We start from the raw sequence: 7,749 nt of genomic DNA, 5'->3' as shown, positions 1-7,749 counted from the left end.
AGTCCCCGCCCCGCCGAGTTGGGGGGGGCGCGCAGCCCCCTCGCGCTCCCCGGCCCGCCGCAGTGAGCGCCCCAGGGCACCAGGATTCGGTGTGGGGTGCGTCAGAGTATTGGGGCATTGGATCTTTCCAGCTCCCCTCCCCCAAACAGCTCGTCTCCCCAGTTTTTCATTCCCCCAGGAAGGAAGCCACACCCCCTTGCCTGCAGCTTGCTAGGTGTAATGGAGAAGGGGGCTCTGGGCCGAAGGAGGCGGCTTCCTGCTGGCAGGGCTGGGCCGTCCCTCCTTCCTGGGTGTCCTGGGGTGCCCGAAGCTGAACACCCAGGGGGCCCTAGCACCACTGAGTCTAGGAGGGGTGAACGAGGGGAAAGCAAAGAATCAACAGGAGCACCCCTCCAGGGCTGGGCCGTCCCTCCTTCCTGGGTGTCCTGGGGTGCCCGAAGCTGAACACCCAGGGGACCCTAGCACCACTGAGTCTAGGAGGGGTGAACGAGGGGAAAGCAAAGAATCAACAGCAGCACCCCTTGGGCCCCATCCTTGACCCTGGCGCCTGGGGTGGTCTAGTGTCTGTGTGGCGTCTGGACTTGGTCATCAGAAGTCATCCTCAGAGCCCCTGCCCTGGCGGCCCTGGCATGTGTGTGATGAGGGGGGCGTATGTCTGGGGTTTCACGGGTCCATCTGTCCCTGCTGGAAGCTCTGCGGCCCTCTGCACACTCATGTCCTCTGAGGGCTCTCGCAGGATGCCCCTGCCCTGGCTTAAGAGCCATTTGAGGGCCAGGTCCCTGCTCTGCCCCCGTGCCCTCCCCGCACCTGTAGGAAGTGGTGGCAAAGGCAGCCAGGCACGAGCTTGCTGCCTGATTTGGGGCTGCCCGGGGCTGCAGGGTCACTGCTGTCTCTTCTCCAGACCTTCCTCGCACCCTCCCCTGCTCCTCTCCTCCCAACAACCCACACGGGATCCCGGAGGGGGATGATGGAGGAGCTGCTCTGGAGTGTCTGAGGTCAGCAGCCACTGCTCTGGGGTCACAGCCCCAGGGAGCTGGCCCTGGGCCTGGCTGGACGTCAGTGGCTGCACCTGCTGTGCTGGGAATGGGAAACCCAAGAAGGCTGGGGGAGTCATCACAGGGTGTTGGGGGGAGGGTGGGTGAGGCCGAGGAAACCCCACCCAGACCCAGGGCCCAGACCCACCCAGCAGGGAGCAGTTCAGACTGATGAGCTGAAGGCGCGTGGATCCGTATTTATTCCTCTGTTCTCAACCTGCTTTGGGCTTGCCTGTTCAACCGAAACCTGACATTCTCATCAGGACATCTTAGCAAATAAAAACGAGTGCTTAAAAATCTAGCTTCAAAGGAAACACAAATGCCCCTTTGCTGGAAACCAGAATGGCAGCCTGGGAAGCCGACAGACGGGGTTTGAGTCCTGTCCCTGCTACTTAATGTTTGGGCCAGTGTTTCAGCTTCTCTGTGCCTTGATTTAATCACCAGTAAGATGAAAACAGCGGTTAAACGAACACACCCTGGGGAAGGGTTGTTACCAAGGGTCTCGGTGGGAAATGAACGCTGTTGAGAGGGTTGTGCACCGACTTTGCAGGGTGGGAGGGGCGGTGCCCCACCGACAAGAGTAGGCCTGCTTAGACCCGATTGTCCTCTGGAAGACACCATCCACAGTTAAGGAAACAGGTTTGGGTTGGGGTGCCTGAAGTAACACTGGGGTCTTACCATGACTGTGCCATCTGGGTGCCTCTATCAGCCACTGGGCTCTGTCACTTGCCAGCCAGTGTCCGTAGCTGCACAGGAAGATGCCAACAGCAATGCGCTCTTCCTGGCCGCTTAAGCTCACTGTTTGGTTTTCAAACCCCTGACCTTTTGGCTAAGCTGGCCTTCTTTTCAAGATTTCTTTTTGAGCTAGCCTAGGAGCTTAAAAAATCATAAAAGGCAACTTAGCACAAATATTATGACCAGGCGTTTGCTTAAAACCAGCTAAGAAAATGTCACTTGGAAGGCCTCGTCCTACACAGAGCAGGCAACAGGCCTGGTTGGGGTCCCTGGTGGCCGCACCGCCGGGCTGCTCAGAGTCGTGCTCGTGAGTACCGAGCTACCAAGGGCTTGGCAGCTGGGATCTTTTGCCTTGCGCTGTTTGCCCCTTTCCCTTCTTCTGTCCCCAGGCAGGGGCCCTTTCTAAACAGCTGAGGCTCCCTAAAGCCAACGTCTGCGAGGAGCCATGGGAGGGCCAAGCCCAGTCCAGCTGTGCCCGTGGGTGATGCAGCCACGTGCTCGGCTGGCCTGCCCCCACACTGGCACTGAAGCCTGGCACACCCTGGGGGCAGAGCTCTGGCTGTGACGTTGAGCTGCTCCAGACCTGCTGGAGACCTGCTGCCCATCAGGAGGAGCTGACTGGTCCCCGTGTGCAGCAAGGTCCAAGACCCATTGACTGGGGGTCTGTGTTCTTGGGTGTAGCAGAAGCGTGGCTTGAGAGGGCAGCTGGTGTGTGGGGACAGTTCCGGCTTTCTGGGTGTCCCTGTGTGATGCAGGCAAGGAAGCATCTTCATTACCAAGCAGGGCAACTATCTATACCAGGGACAAAATGAAGTCCAAAGAGTCACCAGGTGAAAGTTGCCCGATGGACACTCCCCTAGGGCTGTGGTCCTTGTTTGTTTGGTTTGCTGACTTACCCCTAGTCCCTCCAACGCTGCGGCATGTAGCTGGTGCTTGGCGGATTTCTGTGGAACTAGCAAAGCTGAGATCACACGCAGGTGAGTCGTCCCATCAGGAATGTGCGTGACCTGTTCACTGCTGTCCACCAGGCTTCCAGACGTGGGAGTGTCATCGCCTCTCCCTGTTCTTTCTCTGGCCCCAGACCACTGTTGGGCAACTCTTGCTAGCAAGAAGGCTTCTTACTTCTTACTGAATTTAAAAAATCGAGTGAGTTCACAGTAATGCCTGCATCAGTTATCTATTGCTGCATAACAAAATACCCAGGACTTGGTGGCTTAAAACAGCAAACTCTTGTTATTAGGTTTCCTGCAAGGCCACAGCAGCTGTAGGAGAAATGTACATGTTTTTAGAGACTCAGAGGGCATGTAATACACATAATTTTGTAGAGTTTGGCTGTAGATTTTCCCACCCCCGGCACAGAAACTGCACATGTTCAGGACGCACAGCTTTCCAAGGAGGATTTTTAAAAATAGAGCAACACATGTACATGTGTTAGTACAGTGAGTGTCAGCTGGCGCTGGGGGGTTGGGAGGTTGGGGGGTGGGAGGGCCCCCCTCCTAGCCCAGGAGCCTGGCTGAGCTTGAGGCATCTCCAGGGCTGTCAGTGAATCCCAGAGGTCACGCTCCAGATCGATCAAGCCTTGGTTATGGGCATCCTCCTCGTCCCTCATGTTCCTAGGTCTCCCCTCAGCCCTCGGCCAGCTTTTCTGGAATGTGCACTGTGTACTTGGGGAAGAATCTGAAGAGAGAGAGGGCGTGGCTGCTGCCAGTGTATCCTGCTGCTGCAAGGGACAGGCCCCGGCCCGGCTGGGGTGAGAGGGGTGATGGGGCCGGGACAGGAAGTGGCTTTGAGCTCTAATCTCACCAAGCCCAGACCCTGAGCTCTGGCGAGGTAAATAAGTCAGCCGACCTCAGTTTCCCCATCTGTAAAGTGCAGATGGTAAGGTCCCTGCAGTGCTGGGTTGTGTGAGCATCGTGTGCCATGTGCATGCACTCCATGCCACGTGGAGGTCGTTGCTCAGTAACACCAGCTTTAACCTCTGGGCACGCCCTATCGTGGACATAGGCCACTGGAGAGTGGGGGCCATGCCCACCGCCTCTTCTGGAGTGTGGGCTCCTGGACGCTGTGGCGGGGAGAGTGAACAGCCACCAGAGACGTGTAAAGGTTCCCATCAGCCTCGCAGACTCTTGGGCAGCCCTGCCCTGGGTCCGAGGGTGAATGGGGTGACCTCTACACAGTGCCTGCAGGTTCTGCCCGGGGTGTGGCACAGCAGGCTGGGGTGGCAGGGGGCGTGGGGAGGGCAGCGGGAGATAAGCAGCTCACCCTCATTTTCCTGGACTTTCCCTGTTCTAGAATGGAAAGTCTGGAGACCTAGGAACTGGGGTTTCTCAGCACTAAGCAAACTTGACACAGAGGTGGTGCTGTCTGCCAGGGGCATGGACTTGAATCCCTCTGCAGACATGGCTCCTGCCAAGGGACTCCATAGTTGGCCTTTCTGGCCTTCTTTCCTCCCCACTCTGCCCTCTTGGTCAACCTCCGGCCCCAGGTCTCCCCTGCAAGGACAGTTTCTACGTCTCCCTCCAAATCTCAAATCAATAGGGTATTCCTTCACTTCCCACGGCTAAAGCCAAGAATCTTCTAGTTGAAGCCCCAACAGGGCTCAACGGAGAGCTGGCTAATCTGCAGCAGGCCCACGTTCACATCACACATTTCCTCCGAGTTCTGCCTCCACCCGATAGTCTGACTCACGCAGTCCCCAAACATTTGTCAACAAGCATGTCTCTGTCATCTGCCTGGAGGTCTCTCTCTCCACCTCCCGGTGAGCCCCTGGCCTGGGGAATGCACCTAGCTGGCAAAAGCAGCCCTGGTCCTTCGATTTTTCATGCCCAAGAGACGTCTCCCTTCAGCGAGGCTCTCTGCAGGAGTCTGACGCAGGCCTGCTGCCAGCGGCAGAGTGGACGTGTGCGGAATGAACCGTGAGCAGCTCCCGAGCGCCTGTAATGGATGGCTGCTTCCTCTCCTGCCCCGTGCACGGTGCCCCCTGGAGCCAGCACCCTACTGTGACCTGTCTCTGTTTGCATGGTCCGTGTGTGCGCAGCTGTGCATGTGTGTGTGTGCAAGCACACGTGCGTTGGGCTCCTGGGCACAGGGGAATCTCAGTTGGCAGGAGCAGGGCCTTCCCAAGCCTCTGCCCCTGCTCTGAGACCCCTCTGGGCATGCTCTGCCCCTCGCCCCCTAGCTGGCCTGCACCTTGCAGAGAAAGCTGTGCCCAGAGTTGGGGGGGGCTCCTGTGCACCCCTCCACACACATTCTTTGCTTCTTTTTTAGCAGTGCACGGGGCCCTGTCTCCATGGCCAGAGCTCCTCCAACACTTGGCATGAACGAATCTGCTCCACCTGGCCAGGCAGAGGGCTCAGGATCCTTTGCCGCCTCCAAAGTGAGAAACCTTGGGTGACCTGGGCCTCAGTTTTCTCTTCTGTAAAATGGGGGTGTTACTCATTTTGGTGCTCCTGGTTATTGATGACATGGGATGGTACCTGTGGTTGGCAGAATATGGGGCCCCAGAGACGCTCATGTCCTACTCCCCAGACCTGTGAATGTGGAAGGTTACACAGCAAAGGAGGATCAAGGTGGAATTAAAGTTGCTAATCAGCTAACCTTAACATAGGGTTGTGACCCCATTAGGTCCCATGTCTCAGGTCCCATGTACTCAGTGGACCAGAGTGGGAACACAGGGGAAATGCAGGAGTGAGTGCCAGTCTTAGGGGAGAGAAAACCGCTAGGGGGATGCACTGGGGGAGGGCTGCGTGGTTGGGAAGTGTGTGGATGGAGGAGGGGCGCTCCCACAAAGACCCAGAGACCAGCATTCCCTTAGTGTCGGGGCTGGGACGGTCTGCTCCACTCATTCCTTTACTCACCAATCCCTCCCGTGTGCCCAGGGCAGTGTTCAGTGACAGAGTCCAGACTTGTACCCAGGGGCCTCCCTGTATACAGGACTTTGGCCCTTTGGCTCCAGCCCAGAGCTCATCCTGGGAGTCCCCAAAATGTCTCCAAGAGATCCCAGAGGGTCAGACAAACGAGGGGGCTCGTGGTGCTGTCCCAACAGCAGATGAGCCGTGAGGGCCACACATTCAGTCTCAGGCTGTGTCTGGAGAACTCGGCTAAACGAATGGATGAAGGATGGCTTGGGGTGGGGCTGATAAGATGGGGAGAGCACTGGAGTCCAGCCCGTACCCCCCAGGCCTCTGCACTCTGAAACAACACAGGGGGGCCCAGGGGCCACACCGGCCCTTGCCTCTGCCCATCCAGGCTAGCAGATCCGTTCTTGCCTTCACTTCCAAGGAGAAAGCGCCCAGGACCAGAGTCTGGTGTTCCATGGGGTGGCTGAGAAGCATCCTCTTCCTTGTCTGGCGCTGGCTGCTTGGGCTGCACTGATGGGAGTGAGGACAGAGGAAGGACGGGCCAGCCTGGGACAGGGACCGAGGAGGCAGAGGTCCAGGTGGCTGCAGCTGTTTGAAAGCGCCCAGGACCAGAGTCTGGTGTTCCATGGGGTGGCTGAGAAGCATCCTCTTCCTTGTCAGGCGCTGGCTGCTCGGGCTGCACTGATGGGAGTGAGGACAGAGGAAGGACGGGCCAGCCTGGGACAGGGACCGAGGAGGCAGAGGTCCAGGTGCTGCAGCTGTTTGACACCTGGAGGCGGGTGTAGAGGAGACTGGGGGCGGGGGCCGAGAGCGGCTCTCCTGTGCAGAGAAGGGGGAGGTGCCGATGGCAGAAAGCTTGCTGCTGTGATTGAATATTTTCCCCAAATTCAAGGAAGCATAAATTGTGTCCCCCAAAGTTCCAGGTGTTGAAAACTTGGCCCCCACTGTAACTGTTGAGGGTGGGAAATCCTAGTATGGTAATTGAAAGATGGGGCCTTGAAGAGGTGATTGGACTGTAGGGCCATGTCATAGTGAATGGATTAATAATGGTGGTCAGGGGCGTGGTTCTGAGGGCTTTAAAAGGAGAGTGTGTGAGAGTCTCTCTTGCTCTCTTCCACCATTTTCTGCCATATGAGACCCCTGCAATCATGTAAAGCCACCACCAAAGAAAGCTCTCACCAGTTGTGTTCCCTGGACTTTGGGATGAAGGGGCTCAGCTCCTGGACCCTGGAACGTTGCAGGGTCCAGTGGAAGATGCTTGCAGAGGGCTGAGCTCCAGGCTGCCCTCCACATCCCAGCCAGGCCGCGGTCAAGGCTGGTAGCTCTGATACACCCCTGGCCTCCCGCCTCCAGCAGCAGGCAGGGAGGTGGCGTGGGGCGGGGGGACAGGCCCCTCGCAGAAGCACGGCCCCTTCTGACCCATCCAGCAACCTCCCCGTACACTTTTCCAGATCTGTTGAGTAGAACCACTGGTAGGAGCGGCACCCCTGACTCTCCACACGGGGGTACTGGGCAAGCTGAGCAGAGGTGGGATCCGTTGGAGACTTTAGAGACTTTAGCAAAGGGCCGTGCGGGAGAGCTGACGTTTCAGAGGCAATTAGGCGGATCATCGCCTAACGACAGAGACAACCCCATTTCCAAACCATGTCCCCATGCACCCCGTGTTCTAAGACCATCCCCAAAGAGGGTTTGCAGCCACACTCATTTCAGGCAGATCAGCACAAGGGACACTTCCCAGGATTTCCTCTGAGGCTGCACACCGACTTCTGAGCCAGGGTTTTGTAATGGATGAGGAGTGACCCCAGCTCTACCCAAACCGCCTTCTGTCCCCTCCCTCTTCCCTCAAATGTCCCCCTCCCAAGGAGGGTCCCTAATTACCAGGCCCCCAGGGGAAAAGCGATTTCTTTTTGAGATTTGCTCTTGGGGAAAAGACAGCGCACAAGCAGCCCATCCGACACAGCGGGACAAACACTTCCACCTGTTCCACTTGCAAGAAAGCAGTCTCTCATCCGCTCTCACCCTGGAGACAAGGGCTTATGCCTCTTCTAAATGTGCCGATCTGTGATGAACAGTCGACATGGCAAGTCTGGGCTCTGGCAAGTGGAGTCCAAGAGCGGGTC

Source organism: Galeopterus variegatus, unplaced genomic scaffold (assembly GCF_000696425.1).
Source record: "Galeopterus variegatus unplaced genomic scaffold, G_variegatus-3.0.2 Scaffold8674, whole genome shotgun sequence".
Taxonomy (NCBI): domain Eukaryota; kingdom Metazoa; phylum Chordata; class Mammalia; order Dermoptera; family Cynocephalidae; genus Galeopterus; species Galeopterus variegatus.
The sequence above is the reverse complement of the archived record's forward strand: the minus strand, read 5'-3'. Positions refer to the sequence as shown.